Source organism: Zingiber officinale, chromosome 7B, assembly GCF_018446385.1.
Source record: "Zingiber officinale cultivar Zhangliang chromosome 7B, Zo_v1.1, whole genome shotgun sequence".
NCBI lineage: Eukaryota > Viridiplantae > Streptophyta > Magnoliopsida > Zingiberales > Zingiberaceae > Zingiber > Zingiber officinale.
The window spans coordinates 94085863-94105994 of NC_055999.1; the positions used below are offsets into that span (position 1 = coordinate 94085863).

Sequence of the window (20132 nt, forward strand, 5' to 3'; positions counted from 1 at the left end):
AAAAGGAGGTCAAGTACTAGGGTGGCGCATGACATTGGTAAGGGAGGAGTGACTAAGGGCAAGAGAGTGACATCCAAATCCCATGAAAAGAAATATGCTAGGGTGACATATGATTATGGAAAGGGAAAGTCATCATGAGGATAAAAGAGAAATTAAGCAATGATAAAGTGTTTAAGTTTAAGAAAGTCAAGTTTGTAGGCCAAGTGTCACCCGGGTGCACCAAAGTAACCTAGCCATAGTGGATGAAACACCTAGGGAGGTGGCTAAGGTTAAGAGCTATAAGGTGAGATCAAAGAGTCTTTGAAACATATGGTAAATGAATCTCAAGTGAACCATGCTTGGGACTCAAGATGAGTCATCAAATGTGTCGAAGTGGTTTGGATATAGACTTTAGTCTCAGATCCAAGAAATTGGCATAATTAGATTGAGTTTTATGCATAGAAATATGAATTGGGTTCATATTACATGAAAATTAGTTTTTTATGTATGGATGCTATATAAACTAATTCTAGGAATGCATTATAATTTAGTATGGGTAGATATATCAAGAGAAAACTAAAACTAGGACTTTAGGTCAAGATTCAATTGAATCATTTAGTGAATTTTGGATTTTGTGTCAATCTTGGGATCTGAGATATGTAGAAGGTCTATGGAATTTTTGGTGTATTTCTGAAAGTAGGTCAGAAATGTTGTTTGGTGCTAAAATAGTATACTAGTTGACTGATACAGTTACCAATCAGCTGGTAACAATGTTCACGAGCACACAACTCGTTTTGAATAGGGTAGTCAACTGAGGTCAATGGCAGTCGACTGATACAATATAAAAATGATTTTCAGCATTAGAACATAACCAAAAGAGTGGTGAACATGTATGTAATCTTATAGTGGATTAATACATGATGTTTATGGTTATTAGAAGTTAAAGAGTTCAATAATTGGGATATTGTTGGAGCTCTTTTTGATGTATGGAAAAGGGGAAGAAGTGTTGGGTTTAAATGGAAAACCCACACACCTTTGCAAGAAATTCTAGCTCAAGGGGAAAGCTTAGGTAAAGGGAGAGCAATTGCTCATTTATTGACAAAGGGGGAGAAGCTTATCTTTGCAGGAAAATTCTAGCTCAAGGGGGAGCTTAGTTAAAAGAGGGAGCCTAGGGTTAGATTCCATGACTTATGCATGAGTAAATTGCATGTTTATTTGCATATGTATTGTATTATTATTTCCCTAAATTAAATGAGTTGCCAAACATCAAAAAGAGAGAGATTGTTGGAGTAATTTGGTGCTCTAGGTTTTGATGTTTGGGTAAAGGTTTAAGTTAAGTTTATTATTGTATTTGATATGCGTTGTGAGTATGCAGAATGCAGGTACAACAAAGGCAAAGTCCAAATGTGATCTTGGTAAAGGCAAAGTCCAAGTGGAGTCTTGGCGGTGTAAGTCCAATTATGTAGTTTTGACAATGTAAATCTAAGAATGACTTGGCAAGGATGAAATCCCAGAGGTGAGGAGTCTCTTGGCAATGAAAGACCCAACAATAAAGTATAAGATTGAAGAAAGCTCTTGAAGGCAAGACGTGAAGGATGAGTAAGCATCCGAGGGATGCAAGGCTGATGGAAGAAGCTAGAAGGCAAGGTCGAGATTGTGTGGGCAAGGACGAGTGCATGGGAGATTGTACTCAGGGTAAAATCCTAAGTTTAGAATTTTACCAGTCAACTGGCAATTGGACCAGTAGGCTTAGGCTGGGTCAAGGTGCAGAATATTTCTGTATCCAACGGCTGTGAAAACAAGTCAGCATTTACTATAGCAGTTAGTGTAGTAGTCGACTGTTATACTACACAGTCGACTGGGAGCGAACAGAATACCTTTGTTCACTCAGCCAATGTGGAGCAGCTGACTGGTAAAGTCACCAGCCGAGTATCGAGTCGTTGGAGTATAATAATTAAATTTTCACAAAGGGCCATCGACCGTTATACTTACTGTAAAATACGGCAATAAATAAAAATTAAATATTAAGGTTTAATAGTAAAAAAAATCTTAATGGAATTTTTAGGAATTTTTAGAAATTTTCTGAGAATTTTTCGGAGTTCGTATGAGATAGTTTGCGGGGATGAATTAATAGGTACGGGAAAGGCCTGTTTAGAAATACCCAATGATAGGAGTTGATTAAGAAAATAACCTAGGTTTTGATGAAAAGAAACCCTAAGTTTTTTTAATTATTTCCTTATTCTCCCCTATCTTTTCTTATTTCCCCTACCCGTGCTCTTCTCCTTGCCGAACCTTCCTCCACTCTTCTCCTCGTCGAATTCCTCTCCTCATCTCGCGCTGCCACCTCCGATCCTTCTCCTCTTCTATTCCGAGCCGCACGTCGGTGCCAACACCGCTTCTATTCCGAGCCGCACGCCGCTACAACAAAAACATTAAAAGACAACAGTTAAAAACCATTGTCATAGGCCCTTTAAAACCGTTGTAATTGGCAGTGTTGTTAAAAGTGGGGACTACGACAATGGTTTAAAACCATTGTCGTAGAATGAAACGACAACAGTTTTGCAACGGTTTAAAATCGTTGTCTTTGAATGAAAAGACAACGGTTTAAAATCGTTGTTGTTTACAGCACTTTTAATAACACTGCTGCCAGTTACAATAGTTTTTGGGGCTACGACAACGATTTTTAACCGTTGTCTTTGAGGGTGATAGACAACAATAATAACGATTTTAAATCGTTGTCTTTTAAACTATTGTCTTTTAATACCAATATATCAGATTTCAATATAAATATATAATAAAAGCTTATAATCACAAAAGAAAGAATATTCCCCATATCAATGTCATTCAAAATGTTACTTATACAAGAATTATAATCATAAAAGAAGAAACATGTTTCATATTCAAATAAAATTTATCCCAATACAAATAAACAAATAAACTTCATTTACAACTGTTTCCTGTGGGGCAACTCCCTGAACATTTGTGAGCTCATTTGTGGACTCTCTTCCCTCAACGTGTCGTTGAGTATGGCCAACTCCCTGAGCTGTTGCTTCTTGTAGTAGTCCATTGACTCGTCCTGCAAGATTTGGAGTTTGAATAGTGACTATGTTTCGATAATAACATTCGTGTCGACATCTTGTAGAACAACGAGGAGGATGCAACCTAGGTGAAAATTTTTGTTGCCATAGGCTTCAGAAGATCTTCAAGGGTGGCAACAGCTTGGTTTAAGCGAGCATCAATTATGTCTGGTGTAAATTCTGCCTCCAATAGTATGTGCAACGGTTCGTTTAAGTGTTCATATCCAGGTTTATCCCGTAAGCTTTCTTCCTGTTCAAAAAAAGGAGGGAAAACTTGAGTATTAAGACAAGAAATAATGCACCTTAGCTTTTGAGTTGATAATAACAATCCATTAGGACATATTATAGGATGTTAATATCGAAAATTATATAAGTTCTAAAATGCACGGTTAACTTAATGTCGGTGTAACTTGTATAAAGAACAACATACTCTAGCAGAAACAAGAGAAGAGAAACTCATATCACATTCAAAAACATGGATTATTTTGCCTTCAAATATAAAGACAAAGATCTATTTTTATGTAGGTAGGCCTTAAAAAGTTAAAAATTAGGATAATACATCAAGGTTTGGGAGATTGGAATATACTCATTTTTCATTAAGATAAATATTACATGATATCCACATACCATTATAGAATCCTTCACTGAACCTCGACCTCATATATAAACCCTGCATTGAGTTGAAGCTTCAACTCTTTTTAAGGAGTTCCCACGTGGTCCTAGTAAACAGCCAACAAAGTTGTACTGAAACGCATGAAACCAACAGTTTAATACATGTTGAGTGATTAACTAGTTGAAGTTAAGAAAACACAAACATACACTTGGATACTTGTCAACATGAACATCTAGTCTCACAACTTTCTTTACAAGACTTTTAGCAAGTCCAAGAGTTCCACCCCAGCCTGGACTTGATGCTTGGAGGACCCCCATTCTATGGAGGTATTCATTTTCCTAAAAACAAATTAAGCAGTGGTGAGATCATCTCAAAATGGAAACTAAGAATAGTTAAGCAACAATCAAATTTTCAGAAGTAAACTTATAACACAAATTAGAGCAACTCCTCGAATTGAAAAACATCAAGATATAAGTTTATAAGAACTCTTGTAATAAGTTTTCAGGAATCATATAAACAGATCCAACAACAAATTGATATTTATAAGTATGCCAAATGGAACATATTTGTACTTCTTAACAATAAACATAGGAAACAGTGTAGTAAATCAATTCAAAAATTGATGTAAGATTTGGACATAAACTTGAGGCTTTAAGGTGGTCAAACACTTAAATGTGTTTGATTGCAACCAGTGAATCATATCTAGTCAACTTAAACAGACCAATCCAGCATATTTTGTCACCTCGAGCCAGTCTTGAGTTGCAACAACCTGACAAACCAAATATAATCAAGATAGTAAGGATACATCAAGGCAACTATACATAGAGCAAGAAATGAAGATTGACAAAATTACTTACAACTGCGATAGAAGAGCTAGAATCTTTCCCGGGATGAGGATGTGTTACGTCAGCACCAAATATTATAGTTGGTCGGTCGCTAACAAGAGGAATGCGCCTTGACAATGCATCAACAAGAACTGTATCCCTTCCTCCAACCTATGAATCAAGCGTTAGTAACACAAAACAGAACAAGAAAATAAGATCCACCTTCCACGTACTCACCTTTCCATTGATCTAGAGGCCAACATTGGCAAGGTACTGTTTACTTATCCTGGAAACATGCTTTGTCAAATAACATTGTGAAACTAAACCAAGGCCAGTCTCACATATCTGCTTTTGATCACCTGTAATAACTATGGCATATAATAATAAATCGAACAAGGAAAGAGAAAAAATTAAAGCTAAAAGTTTCAGCCAATTGATATTTGTCAACAAACAAAAATATCAAGTTGTGTCGAACAAGATCAAGTGTAAGAAAGACATCATACCATAAAGAGAACCATCATTATCAGGCAAAATTACAGTGAGCAAATCAAGCTCCTTTCCCTGAGGTTGGATCATGTCTACTAACAAGATTATCTATTTTCCACAAAAAAAAAAAAAAAAAAATCAAGGACAACACCCAAAATCTGTTTTTTTACTTCTCGTGCTGTAAAATTAGATGATATTAGCACTTCCATAACAAGATTATCTATTTCACCATTACATTGCTAATATTCACTTCTACAAGCTTTCACAAATAGATAAGAGCAAAAAATAACGATTTTGGCATTAAAAAATTATCAACGAATAATGCACATTTAAATATTTTTTTAATTAATTACAAGTAGATATATGTTTGTATATCTAATATAGAAACCTTTACGACTTCCCACGTAGGCTTCTTTTTCCCTTTTCCTTGTTTGAATCGAACAATTTCATGCTCCTTCTTACAACAAGATTTAACATATGAGTAATAAATTAAATGCTTAATTAAAAAAAATATATACTCACATATTCACTATATATTTTTAGTCCTCGTGACGATTGCGATGATTAAGTGAAATGAACAAATAAACCACCTCCACATAAGGGTCAATGACAATCAAAATCCAATGACAACTATGCATAAGACAAATAGTCAATGCATAAGAAAGATCTAGTTTTTGACAGTATCCTGGCAATTGCTAATAGTCATAAGCAATGAAATCCATAATAAAAAACACTGTTCAAGAAAAATGTTGATAAAAAATCAAAGTCTTGCTCCATTTGTTTACAATCGGTACATGTCAGCACTCAAGGGTATTTTCATTATGATTATCATGGGTATTTACTCTATCATATAATATAGGAGTGTCATTTATTGGAATTGACTATGTCTTATTAGGAAGTTCCTGATGTATATTGCACATGGAGCATGATCACTCAGTTACATTTCTGTCACTTTCCCTCTCCCTCTTCCTCCTATCTTCTTGCCCAAGTAAGCCTAGACTTAAACTAAGCACAAAAGAAGACCTAGACTGCTCATTTGGCCACACAAAACTATGCAGTATCGAGCACCTTGAACAAGAACTTATAATGCGTCAGTGATCAAATACTAGTTTTCTGAATTATTGATCATTGGACCTCTAATACTTACAATCTGAATCCTAGAAAAATTGCAACTAAATTGAACATAATCTAACTCCTATCGTAAATGCTTAATTAGAGTACCAAAACCTTGTACATAAAGGCATTTATCTCGCTCAGTTGCAAATATCCGACAAATAAAAACCTAAATGTCAAGGCTTCGTTACTCCAGCCATGAAATAAAACTCCCAAGTACTTGAAATTCAAAAACCAAGTTGACTACCAGCAGCTAAGATTGTGGAATTACTAACCGGGATCGCATTGTTGATAGAAGTCCTCGAAATCTGCACAGGCTAATAACCAGGATACAACAGAAGGTCAATGACGATAACATCGTTGAGAAAGGAAAAGAAGAAAGAAGCAGAGTGGAGTTACCGGTGGTGAGTGCCCTGATGATGGTGGCTCGCCGACCCTTGATGTCGCGGAACACCTCCTCCACCAGGCGGGAGTTTTGGGCTGCCGATCCACGGTCCATCTCGGCGATCGAGGGGGCTCCTAATTGGTCACGGAGCTGAGAACGTAGCCAAGAGAGAGAAGGGCGTCAAGCTTCATGAGCTAGGGGCAACTCGATCAAAAAGGGAAAACCAGATCTTTCTTTCAGATCTGAGTTTTACCGCCATCCATACCTAAAACCTCAAATCTACAAGAGGGAAAGAAGAAGGAGACTCACGAAGCTGGTCCTTGATGACGCCGACAACGGAGTAGGGGAGGGGGTTGATCGGGGGAAGCAGATGGCGGCGGAAGGAGTCGCAGATTGTTGATGAAGGCCCCGAAGGGACCAAGGTTTGGTTTCAGCGCCATGTCACGCAGCCGTATGAGGAGAAAGATCGTATGAGGGGAGAGGTTTAGGGTTCGGGTTTGGTTTCAACAAAAACAACGAAGGGGGAAAACGACGAAAGAATAAAGTCAAAGACAACAGTTTATTAAAACTGTTGTCTTTGACCCCCTAAAAAAGTACTTAAAGACAACAGTTTTAGAAAACTGTTGTAAAAGATGTTGTTGATTTTACAAAAAATCGCTCAACAACAATAGTTTTTATAAAACTATTGTCTTTTTATTTTTTTCAGGCTCTCAAAGACAACGGTTTTATCAAAAACTGTTGTCTTTTACCAAATTAACAACTGTTCCTTCTAAAATCGTTGTCTTTATGGTGTTGTCTTTTAACAATTTTGTTGTAGTGCCTCTTTGATCACATAAAAAACATTGGGGGTCCGAGAAAAAATCTAAAGGTTGAAGCTTAGAAAATTTTGAAAATAATTTTCAACAATGTTTCAAAGTTTCTTAAAAAAAATTCTTTGTTAAACAAATTCTAAGTTAGAAAATTTGCAAAAGAAATATTTAAAAATTTCTAACTTAAATCTTTGAATTTTCTAAGTAAAAGCTTTAGGTGAGAAAATTTTCTGAGAAAAAAGAAATTTAAGTCAATTTTCAGAATAAATTTTAATTTAGGTAAAAATAATTTTTGAGAATTTTTCTAAGTAAAAAATTTTACGCACGAAAATTTTTCTAAGTATACAAATATTTTAGAAAGATTTTCAAAAAATGTTTGAAAAAAAATTTTAAAGCATTATTAAATTTTAATACTTTACCAGAAAGTTAATTAAACATTTTATTTCAATATTTTGACTTCCAGGTCATGGTGAGGTACTAGGCCTTCTTGGTTATTGGAGCAACAACCACTTACTTAGACAAAGCCTCATAAAGAAACTGACTGTTTAATTTTCTCACTGAAAGCACTAAATCTAATTAAAAGTTCAATTTAAACATGACTTTGGAATCCAATAAAGGTTCCAGTCTACTGGATTAACTTAAAATTTTTTAGGGACATACCTTTTTGAGATATTCCTAATTTGTCCCTGGTGATATCTAAAATATCAATTTAAATTGTTAAATCTTCTAAAATTTGTATTAGATGAGCATGCACGATTTTTTAAGTTATCTACTTGAATTTTCATATTTTCATTCTCTAATTTCAATTTTTCATTTTCTAATTTTAATTTGTCTAGCTCCCCTAAAGGGCAAGATTTTGATAGTATTACTTTTAAATTTTTATTTTCTTTTTCTAATTTGCAGCAATCTTTTGTTAACAATTTAACAAACTTAAACAATTTGTCGGGAGGAAGAGATCGTACCTGACCTACCTTGTCGATCTCGTTGTTCGTTTCTCCCCCTGAACTGCTGCTATCTTCCGACATGACTCCCCCTTCATCGATGCTCTCGATGCTCATTTCGGAAAAGCTTGACTCGCAGTCATCATCTTGATGATTTTCCATTAGTACAAGTCCGGAGAAGGCTTTTACTTCCGATTTGGACAATGTATCGTCCCACGTTGCTTTTAATGCCTTGCGTTTTTGAACAGGCTTCTTACCTCTATCCTTGTCCTTGTTCTTTAGCTTGGGGCAGTTGTCCTTGACGTGCCCTTCTTCATCACAGTGGTAGCAGCAGATGGTCCTTTTCTTTCTACCCTATGGATGGTTACTTTTCTAGAATTACATAACTTCTTAAATCGCCTTACCATCATTAACATTTCCTCGTCGTTGAGAGTGGATTCTGATTCAGGTTCGTCTCTCGATACTTTGAGGGTGATGTTGTGCTTAGGCTCCTTCGTACCTGCACATCTTAGTTCATACACTTCAAATGTGGAAAAGAATTCTTCTAATGTAATTTTTTCTAAATCTTTCGAAATATAAAAGGCATCTACTAGTGATGCCCATTTTGTATTTCTAGGAAATGAATTGAGAGCATACCTTAGTGAATCTTGGTTACTTACTTTTTCTCCAAGATTCGAGAATCCGGTGATGATTTCCTTAATTCTTGAGTGCAGATGTGCAACTGTCTCATCTTCCCCAAGTCGCAGGCTGGTGAGCTGGTTCCGGAGTAAATCTCATTTTACGAGCTTGGCTTTAGACGTTCCTTCGTGCAGCTCAAGGAACTTCTCCCAAAGTTCCTTCGCAGAGTCGTAGTTGCCGATCCGGTTGACTTCTTGTGGCAGGAGAACGCTAAGCAGATGAAATTCTGCCTTGTCGTTTGCCACGTAGTCGGCCTGCTCCTTTTTCATCCATTGGTACTTTTCTTTGCCTTCTGGTGCTGTAAAACCAAATTCCATAATTAATAATAAATCGAAATCAGTCTTAAAAAATACCTACATTCACTTTTTCCAGCTAGCGAATTCCCCTTCGAACTTCGGTGGGTAGATGCTTGCTCCGGCCATTATTTCGTTGCTTCGTTCAGCGGTTAGTCCTCCTGAAGCGCCTTGGCTCTAATACCACTTGTTGGACCGCTGCGGCCGACTAGAAGGGGGGTTGAATAGCCCTAAAAAAAATAAGACACAACTCTTCTCAAACTATTCAAACTAACACTTGTATAAAATAATTAAACAAGCTAGAACAGAAAAAATGAGGCTCATAATTTACTTAGTTACAACTAGGGAGGTTGTTAATCCAAGGCAGATGAAAAGCGTACTAAAAAAAAATCTCCTCTTGGCGGAGAAGCCTCTTACAATGTTGACACACAAGAAATAGAAGCTTAACTCTAAATGAAAGTGTACAAGTGTTGGAAATGAATTTGTTGTTATGATTTGAAGCTTCTGGACCAAGGCTGTATTTATAGCCTTGGTCGGGGCATCTGGAAGGGTTCTGGGCGCCCTGGGGGGGATAAAACTTTATCCCCAATGCATGGATCTCGATTTGATCGAGATCTGGATATATATATTTGGTCCGGGCACCCGAAAGGGTTCCGAGCACCTCGGACTGTTCTGGGCGCCCCGGATTGTTCCGAGCGCCCTGGAGTGTTCCGGGCACCCCGGGTGGGGAAAGTCAACCTCATTGACTTTTTTAGCCTGGGTCTTCTACTCCGGCTCCGTTCACCTTGGTCCGGGTCTTCCGCTTACTTGGGTGATCTCGGCCATCCGGAATAGGGCTCACCCGAATCCGACTTCCGGTCTTCTCGAGCAGACTTTCAATCCGGCTTCTCGTTCATCGGAATCGTCGCGTGCTTCCTTCTCGTTCACCAGCATACTCATCCGCAGTCTTCATCCCTCGGTCGCACTCCGTGTCGACCTTCTTGCTAGCTGCGTCTCTTGCTCCCCAAGCAGTCTTCCGCTCCAGCTTCTCGTCCCTCAGAACCACCTCACGTTTCCTTATCATCCGCCGGTGTACTCTTCCGTAGTGCCTCGTCCCTCGGACGCACCGCGTGCCGTCCTTCTCGGTAATTACATCTTCCGCTCGACTACCTGTGCTCTTAAGCTCCTGCACACTTAGGCACAAGGTTAAAAATACACAAGACCTAACTTAACTTGTTGATCACACCAAAACAACCTTGGGGTTCCAACAGGTTTTGATACCTAGACCATCGTATGATTTATTTTCTTTTAGTGCATTTTATATGGAGGTTATACGGTCTGTATCTATATATTTAGTGTCTTGCACCATCTTGCATGATTGCATGCTGGCGATGGTCGGCTCCATTATTGTTGAGCGCATCGCCAGTTACATGGTTTGCACCCACCACTCATGAGTTAGTGGTACATCAGGCAGGGTGTGTACAGCTTGCTTTGTCAGGGCTCTGCTAGTTCGCTCCTAGGTAGCGATGACTGCAGTGTGTAGCGGGCATGGATCCCTCCCCTATGATACAAGGAGATGAGAGCTTAGGCTCTCCCACTATGTTTGGGGTAGGAGGATAGGTGTACTCCGACGGCATCCTGTCCACTCTATCACTCAGGAGCAGTGATGGCAGAGTGCATAGTTGTCGTATCTCTACCCACTCGGTCTCATCATCGCGTGTGAGATAGTTGACTGGCGTCAGGGGTGACACATGTCATTTTTGCACCATATGCATAGATTGCATTTATTGTTTGTGGTTGCTATATTTTGGATGCTGCATTGCTTGGGTTGCATATGTTTGACATGTATACAGGTGACATTTTGTATCTGGTTTGACGACCCTTATATTCAGATAGGAGGTCCTGGTGAGTACAGTTTTCTTCAACCTTTTCAGTTTGCATTTCCTACCTTTGTTCAGAAAATTGTACCACATGATGATTTGTTGGTTGCTACTCGGAATACCGTCCTAGTTCCCCTGTATAAAAATTTGTACAAGCATAGAACTATCCTAGCTACCCATGTGCTCTACTGAAGTTAAATTTGGATTGTAAACGATGTTTAACATTATTAGCCCAAATTGTCCTTCAGAGGTTAAACTTGAATTGGGAACGAAACTTAACATTCTTACGTCAAGTTTAACCGATGTGATCTTCCTAAGTTAAACCCAATTAAAGAAGTTATTAAATATCTATTTCAAAGATCGGCTTTCTGGTCAAACATGGCGAGGCACTAGGCCTTCTTAGTTATGGGATCATCCACTACTGCCTAGATAAAGCCTTTCAAAGGAATTGGATATTCAACTTCTTACAATAAACTAGGTTTAACTATAGAGACCTCAATAAAAACACAATATCGAAGCATGAAATCGAAAAATAAAATTGATAACAAAAATGATAACTTAAAAACCGATAACCTCTTGTGTTTGGTTTTTCAAGATCTATACAAAAGATGAACTAGTTATGATGCGAAAACTAATAACTAGTTATACCTTTTATAGCTTATAGACCTCTTGATCTTCTATTGTATTCCTCTCCTTCTCTTGGACGTCGTGTGGGCAACGATCTACCAAGATGAAATCCACCCAAGCCTTCTCCTCTTGCTTCACCAACAACCTCTAAAGGATGATGAGTTTCGACCACCAACCAATCTCCAAGGGATGCTAGGAAACAATGTCTCCTTTCTCCTCTTCTTCTTCAAGCAAAATTCGGCCACCAAACAAGCTCCAAGAGATGATCTCGCCGGCCACTAAAGAGGAAGAGAAAGAGAATAGGAAGGGTTGACTACAAGGAATAAGAGAGGAGGAATAGAAGATATGTTGTTCTAATATGAGGCACCTCTACCCTCTCTTTTATATTCCTTGGTCATGGCAAAAAAGGAAAGTTTTAAACATAATTAAAACTTCCTTATATTCCTTGCCAATGACTAAAAAGGAAAGTTTTAAAACAAAATTTAAAACTTCCTTTTCTTCTTGTCATGGCCGGCCACCCCTATTGCTTTCAAACAAGGAAAGTTTTAAACATAAAATTAAAACTTCCTTATTTGTTTCTGGTAAGAAATTTTAATTAAAAAATTTCTTTCTTTAAATCCCTTGTTGGTTGTAAAAGGAAAATTATATAAATTAAAATCTTTCTTTTAAAACATGTGGATGGTTGCAAAAAGGGAAAGTTTTATCAAAAATTAAAATGTTCCTTTTAACTACAAATAAGGAAAGATATCAAACCTTTCTCTCAATCCTTTGTAGAAAGGTATAAAAGGAAAGATTTAAAATTTTAAAACTCTCTTTTAAAACCATGGCTTCCACATAAGGAAAGATTTAAAATTTCAAACCTCCTTTTAATTTTAATGTGGTCGGCCACCCTTGCTTGGGCTCCAAGCTAGGGCCAGCCACAACTTGTCTCCCTTCTTGGTTTGGTTTGGCCGGTCCTAGCTTGGGCTCCAAGCTAGGCTTGGTTGTCCACCAAGAGGTGGGTAAGAAGTTGGGTTTTGGTGGATATAAGACTTTATAAATAACAGGCTACAATAGGGACCTAGAGGAGGAATTGGTTTTGGTCTCCCGATGAGCTTGAGCTTCTTGTGTTCACCCCCGAACACTCAACTCGAGTTCATCAATAATAACTCATACCACTAAAGAGTTATTATTGCACTACCGCACCAATCCCATATTACAATATGGGGCTCCTTCTTATTATGAGTACATTAGTCTCCCTGTGTTTAAGATATTGAATGCCCACTAATTAAATGAGTTACTGACAACTCACTTAATTAATATCTAGTTCCAGGAGTAGTACCGCTCAACCTTATTATCATGTTGAACTAAGTCCACCTGCAGGGTTTACATGATAATCCTTATGAGCTCCTCGAGGGGATATCTGTTGGTTGCTACTCGGAAAACCTAATGGTTCCATTGTACAAAAAATTTTGTACAAAGGTCTGAACCTTTCCTAGCTACCATGTGTTCTTTTAAATTAAATTTGGATCGCCTGCGGAACTTAACACGTTTGATCCAAAGTTTAATTTACTTGTTCTTTTAGGTTTAGACTTGGATCTCCTGCGGAACTTAACACGTTCGATCCAAATCACCTAGGTTATTAATTTCATTAAATATTAATTTCCAGAATTGGCTTCCAGGACTGCATGGCGAGGCACATGGCCTTCTTGGATATGGGAACAACCACCACCGCCTAGGCAAAGCCTTTTAAGGAAAGCTAATATTTAATTTCCTTAAATAACTTTAGGTCAACCGAAAAGAACAATCAAATCACAAGGAAAAGAAAAATAAAAGAACACAACATCGAAAACAAATTTGAAATACTAGAATCGCATGCCTCTTGTATTTGGTATTTTTACATGAAGATAAAACTAGTATGATGCGGAAATTAAATACTAGTATACCTTTTCTTTTGCAAGCAAAAACCTCTAGGCCGTATTCCTCTTCTAACCTCGGACGTTGTGTGGGCAACGATCTTCCGAGATGAGAAACCACCAAAGCACCTTCTTCTCCTCCTTGCAAGGTTCGGCCACAACAAGAGCTTCTCCAAGGATGAAGAGAAAACACCACCAATGCTTCAAGGGATACAATCTTTCTCTCCTTCTTCTCCAAGTTAGAATCCGGCCACCACTTGATCTCCAAGAAGATGTGAGGTTCGGCCACAAGGATGGAGAGAAGAGAAAAGAGAAGGGCCGGCCACAAGAAGGAAGAAAAAAAGGGAGAAAATAATAGATGTTGTTCACCTTGAAGGCTCCCAAAACCCCCTCTTTTATAATCCTTAGCTTTGGAAAATAAGGAAATTTAATTATAATAAAATTTCCTTAACTTTCCTTGACATGAATTAATTAAGAAAAATTAAACAAAATTTCCTAAACCTTCATGTCATGGTCGGCCACATCATTAAGAGCAAACAAGGCAATTTCAATCAACAATTAAAATTCCTTATTTGTCTTCGGAAATTTTAAAAAATAAAATTTCCCTTTAAAATTCCTTCATGGTTGATAAAAATAAATTTCTATAATTTTAATTTTTCAACATGTGAATAATTTACAAAGAAGAAAAATAAAATATCTTTCCAATCTACAAATAAGGAAACAGATCTAATCTCTTTCTTTAATCTTTTGTAGATCCTTTTAAAAGAGATATTTTAATTTTTAATCTCTCCAATAAATTATATCTTTCACATAAGAAAAATTTAAAATTAAAATTCTTTTTAATTTAATGGGGGCCGGCCACCTAAGCTTGGGTTCAAGTTAGGGCCGGCCACCCATGAACCAAGGTTGGCCGGCCCTAGCTTGATCCACAAGCTAGCTTGGTCGGCCCCTACATCATGGGTATGAAGGTGGGTATAGGTGGGTATAGTACTCTATAACTAAGAGGCTACGATAGGGACCGAGAGGAGGAATTAGTTTTGGTCTCCCGATAAAATTAAGCACCCCGTGTTCGCCCCGAACACACAACTTAATTTTATCAATAATAATTCATTCCACTAGAGAACTATTATTGAACTACCGCACCAATCCCAAATTACATTTTTGAGCTTCTTCTTATTATGAGTGTGTTAGTCTCCCTGTGTTTAAGATGTCGAATGTCTACTAATTAAGTGAGTTACTGACAACTCATTTAATTAATATCTTAATCCAAGAATAATACCACTCAACCTTATCGTCATGTCGCACTAAGTCCACCTGCAGGGTTTAACAATACAATCCTTATGAGCTCATCTTGGGGACATTATCAACCTAGATCACTAGGACACAGTTTTCTTCTATAATCAACAACACACACTATAAATGATATCATTTCCCAACTTATCGGGCTTATTGATTTATCGAACTAAATCTCACCCATTGATAAATTAAAGAAATAGATATCAAATATATGTGCTTGTTATTATATTAGGATTATGAGCACACACTTCCATAATAACTGAGGTCTTTGTTCCTTTATAAAGTCAGTATAAAAGAAACGACCTCTAATGGTCCTACTCAATACACTCTAAGTGTACTAGTATAATTATATAGTTAAGATAAACTAATTCCTAATTACACTACGACCTTCCAATGGTTTGTTCCTTTCCATTTTGGTCGTAAGCTACTGTTTATAATTTATAAGGTACTGATAACATCATCTTCTGTATGTGATACCACATACTATGTTATCTACAATATAAATTAATTGAACAACTACAAACAAATATAGATAATTTGACCAAATGTGATTCTTTATTCAAAATAAATGTTTACAAAAGCTTAGGCTTTCAGTATACACTCCAACAATATCATCAACCTAGATTAGTAGGACACAGTTTCATTCTATAATCAACAACACACCATATAAATAATATCATTTCCCAACTTATCTGGTCTATTGATTTAACGAACTAAATCACACCCTTTGATAAATTAAAGAAATAAATATTAAATATACGTGCTTGTTATTATATTATGATTAAGAGTACACACTTCCATAATAATAGAGGTCTTGTTCTTTTATGTAGTCAGTATAAAAAAACTACCTCAAATGGTCCTGCTCAATACACTCAGAGTGTACTAGTGTAATTTTATAGTCAAGATAAACTAATATCAAATTACACTACAATTATTCCAATGGTTTGTCCCATTTCATCTTGGTTGTGAGCAACTATTTATAATTTATAAGAAACTGATAACATGAATTTCTATGTGTCTCCTCACACCATGTTATCTTCAATATAAATTAAATGGACAACTACACTTAACATAAATGTAGACATTTGACTAATGTGATTCTTATTTCGAAATAAATATTTACAAAAGATAGACTTTTAGTATACATCTAACATGATTACCGTTAGTTATATCTTATTATGCATGTCTATCTTGTATCCGTTGAGTTGTTGAACTCACCTCGTTGATTATTCTTATTTCAGGTTGAAGCTGTCAAGAGATTCCAATTGCTAGTCCCCTTGTCACAGGAGTATACGTTTTAGTCTTTTGATTTTCCATTTATTTGCCATGAAACTAGGATCTAGACTTGGATTGGTTTGTACTCTGGATTTTGTGTGGTTTGTCTTTATGTAATGTACTGGTTGGGTTTATGTTTGCTTACTGGAGTTTTATTTGGTGTGTTTTGCTACGCGCCTACCGATCGATAGAAGAGATAAGTTTAGATGTTGTTTTATTTTCTTTTGTATTGTGGTGACAGTCGGAGGTTGGTTTTGATATAAACTGCGTGGTGTGTTTGGTATTATTATTGTTATTGTTCCGGCCATGTTGGCCGAGGTTAGTGAGCCCTGAGGGCCATGTATATAAGTCTCAGATTGTCACCCGCACAGGGGAGATGCTGCTGAAATTTCTTCTGGCAGGGACTACCTGGGGCGTGGCAATTCATTTGGTATCAGAGCCAAGTTTAGGATGCCTATTTTTTTCCGTGTTCAGGTTTTCATGAGTTAATCTGGGTATTTTTTGAATTTGTACGGATTTTCGTTATCTTCATGTTTCAAAATTTTGTTTCGAAATTCCGATGTATTCTTTGACAAGGACATAATTGGGGGCTTGGCAGCGACGGAACATCTCCAGGCGGCAAATAGGTATGTTGATTACTTTAGTACTTGTATTAATACCTGGGTAATAAATTTAACAGATATGAGGTGAGGTACACGTGCTCCCATGTCGAGACGTGGTGCAGGACGACCACGCAAGAGGGCGTTGGAATCTCTGGAGTCGCCAGAGAGGTCTGCTGGGATTAAGCCTGTCAGTCAGGGACAGACTCCGCATGGTACTGCGGACACGTTGGGCTCTAGGATCCTGACGGTTCATTCTCCAGAGTTACCCACACCTACAATATCCACTGTACCACTAGCAGTACCATCTGCGACATACTCGACCCCTCCACCAGTAGTGTCTGCTACTACGTACCCGGCACCACCGCCACCTGTGCCTGCTACGACGTATCTGGCACCAGCAGCACTAGTTACACCTGTACCTACTACATACTCGACACCCGCACCAGCAGTACCAGTAGCTCCTTGTCCGGTACCACCACCTATCGTACCTCCATCCACTCCTACACATATTGACCCTACAGTGCCACCAGCGGTACATGCACTGGCTTATGCAGCAGCACCAGGGCTACCTCCCCCGGCCTATCCAGCGGTACCACTAGTAGTACCAGCTCCAGTGGTTCTGTCAGTTCCCGCAGTGATCCCTACTCACCCTACTGATATGGTTGCAGCACGAGCTCGGATCCCAACTTTGGCAGAGTCGATGAAGAGTAGATTCACGCTATTTCGCGGAGAGACCGATCTGAGTGTGACTCAGTCTTGGATAGAGACATTGGAGCGAACTTTTTTCTATATAGCTTGCTCTGAGTGGGTGAAGGCAGAGTTGGCTGCTTACCATTTACGGGACGAGGCTGACATCTGGTGGGATACGCAACGCTTGATTATAGGCGAGTAGCACATCACCTGGGCAAAATTTAGAGAGGCTTTTGAGAGCCAGTACTTTCCACGGTCATATCAGATGACACGTCGACAGGATTTTCTGAGTCTTCGGCAGAACAACCGTACGGTGATAGAATACAATGTTGAATTTAATCGGTTGGCCAGATTTTGTCCAAAGTTAGTTGTTGAGGACAGGTCTTGTATGTTTCAGTTTTTCCAGGGATTGGATGGACATCTCCAAGTAAAGATTGCAGGTTTTGGTAACTCATCGTATATAGAGGTGTTGGATAGAGCTCTTATGATTAAGGTCGATCAGCAGAGAGCGAATGTGGACAAGAAAAGGAAGCAGACAGAGTGGACTTCAGGACAGACTCAACAGCCACAAACTACCGGACAACAGCAGAGTGGTCATAATCAGTCGGGTCAAGGTACTTCTGGGGCATCGGGCCGACCTCAGAAATCGAGGCGGACTTCCACTGGACGTTTCAGGTCTTCTCAGCAAAATCGGAAACAGTCCTCCAGTGACCTGCACTGCACCCGATGGGGATCCAAAGATCACATCACATCAGCCTTCTCTTTCGAACAGTCAGTTTGTTATTATTGTAAAATGTCTGGGCACATAAGCCGAGATTGATCGTTAAAGGCTCAGCATGTGGCTTCCGGGGTTTTTGTTCAGGAAGGACAGTTCGGTCAGACAGAGACTCAGTGAGGGGGTAGAAAGGCCATTCTTCGCATCGTCCGTAGAGGGCAACCCCTCCGGCAGTAGCTGCATATGGCATGCACGGATAGGAGCATTCCAGTGCTCACACGGTATCGCAGGGTTCTATTTCGGGACCTCGGTATCAGTCACAGCCTCAGCCACTGGTGTAGTATCAGTTGCAGCCTCAGCCACTGGTCTAGTACCAGTCGCAGCCTCAGCCACTAGTACAGTATCAGTTGCAGCCCCGGCCACAAGCTCAGCACCAGTCACAGCCCCAGCCACCGGTCCAGTATCAGTCACAACCCTCATATCCATCTCTAGCTCAGTATCTAGCACTGCCTCAGTGTTAGGCTCAGACTCCGGCTCAGGCGCAGCCACCTCTGGCAGTGCTACCACCTCCACCCCCGCTAGAGACTAGACGAATTCACGCGGTTACCAGAGAGGATGTACAACGGGCTGACGGATCTATTTTTCGCCGTACGATTTTAATTTATGCATTTTCTGCTGATATACTGATTGACACTGGTAGTTCGCATTCCTTTATTTCTCAGGTATTTATGAGGGAGATTGGTAGACTACCTGTTCTTAGGCCGCAGCGACTAACCGTCTCCCTACCGTCCGGTGATACATTGGACGTCACTCAGGAGGTCATAGAATGCCCATTGGACTTCGGCAACCATATACTCACTGTAGATTTATTGGTACTGGAAATGGTCAAGTTTGACATTATCCTTGGCATGGATTAGCTATCAGCATACTATGCCACGGTTGATTGCCAGATGAGGGTGGTCACATTTCGACCTCCGAACCAACCCTCATGGGATTTCACTGGTATCAGGGATGATGGTATATCTACCATTTCTGCGATTCAGGCTCAAAAGCTGTTGTCACATGGTTGTCAAGAATTTCTATTGTTATTAATTAATGTTGACGGCAGCAGTAGATTGCAGCTCTCAGACATTCTAGTGGTTCGAGAGTATCTGGATGTATTTCTAGATGAGCTACCAGGCTTGCCTCCCCGAAGGCAAGTGGAGTTTGCTATTGAGCTAATTTCGAGGACCGCACCGTCATCGAAAGCATCTTACCATATGGCACCGAAAGAGTTGGACGAGCTAAAGGTCTAACTCCAGGAGTTATTGGATAGACGATTTATTCGCCCTAGTGTATCTCCGTGGGGTTCTCCGGTATTGTTCATCAAGAAAAATGATGGTACTTTGAGGTTGTGCATCGATTATAGACAGCTGAACGTCGTGACCGTCCAAAATAAGTATCAGTTACCACGAATTGAAGATTTGTTTGATCAGCTCAGAGGTACATCACTGTATTCTAAGATTGATCTGCGGTCCGGATATCATCAGCTGAGAGTCAAAGATTTTGATATTCAGAAGACAACATTCCACACCAAATAAGGACATTATGAGTTCTTGGTAATGTCATTTAGGCTTACTAATCCTCCAGCGGTGTTTATGGATTTGATGAACTACATCTTTCTAGAGTACCTAGATCAGTTCGTTATCATTTTCATTGATTACATTCTGATCTACTCGCGTTCCGAGGAGGAACATGCTCAGCATCTTTGCATAGTCTTGGAGATTCTTCGACAACATTGTCTATATGCGAAGTTCAGTAAGTGTGCTTTCTGGCTATCCTCAGTCGGTTTTCTGGGACACGTGGTATCTAGCCGAGGTATTTCCATAGATCCTCAGAAGATCGAGGCTGTCACCAGCTGGGAGCAGCCGAAATTAGTTCAAGAGATCCACAATTTCTTGGGACTGGCCGGATATTACAAACGGTTCATCGAGAG

At 39.0% G+C, this 20132-nt stretch overlaps 1 long non-coding RNA gene and 1 pseudogene across 1 annotated transcript; both read right to left on the reverse strand.

Moving 5' to 3' along the window:
• Nucleotides 1-2923: 2923 nt before the first annotated feature.
• Nucleotides 2924-5069, reverse strand: LOC122004552 (annotated as a pseudogene).
• Nucleotides 5070-6570: 1501 nt separating this feature from the next.
• On the reverse strand, nucleotides 6571-6887 carry LOC122003939. Its single transcript, XR_006118168.1, has 2 exons — nucleotides 6787-6887; nucleotides 6571-6611 (listed from the first exon to the last, which is right to left on the reverse strand). It is a non-coding gene; the product is annotated as an uncharacterized LOC122003939 (long non-coding RNA).
• Nucleotides 6888-20132: the final 13245 nt, after the last annotated feature.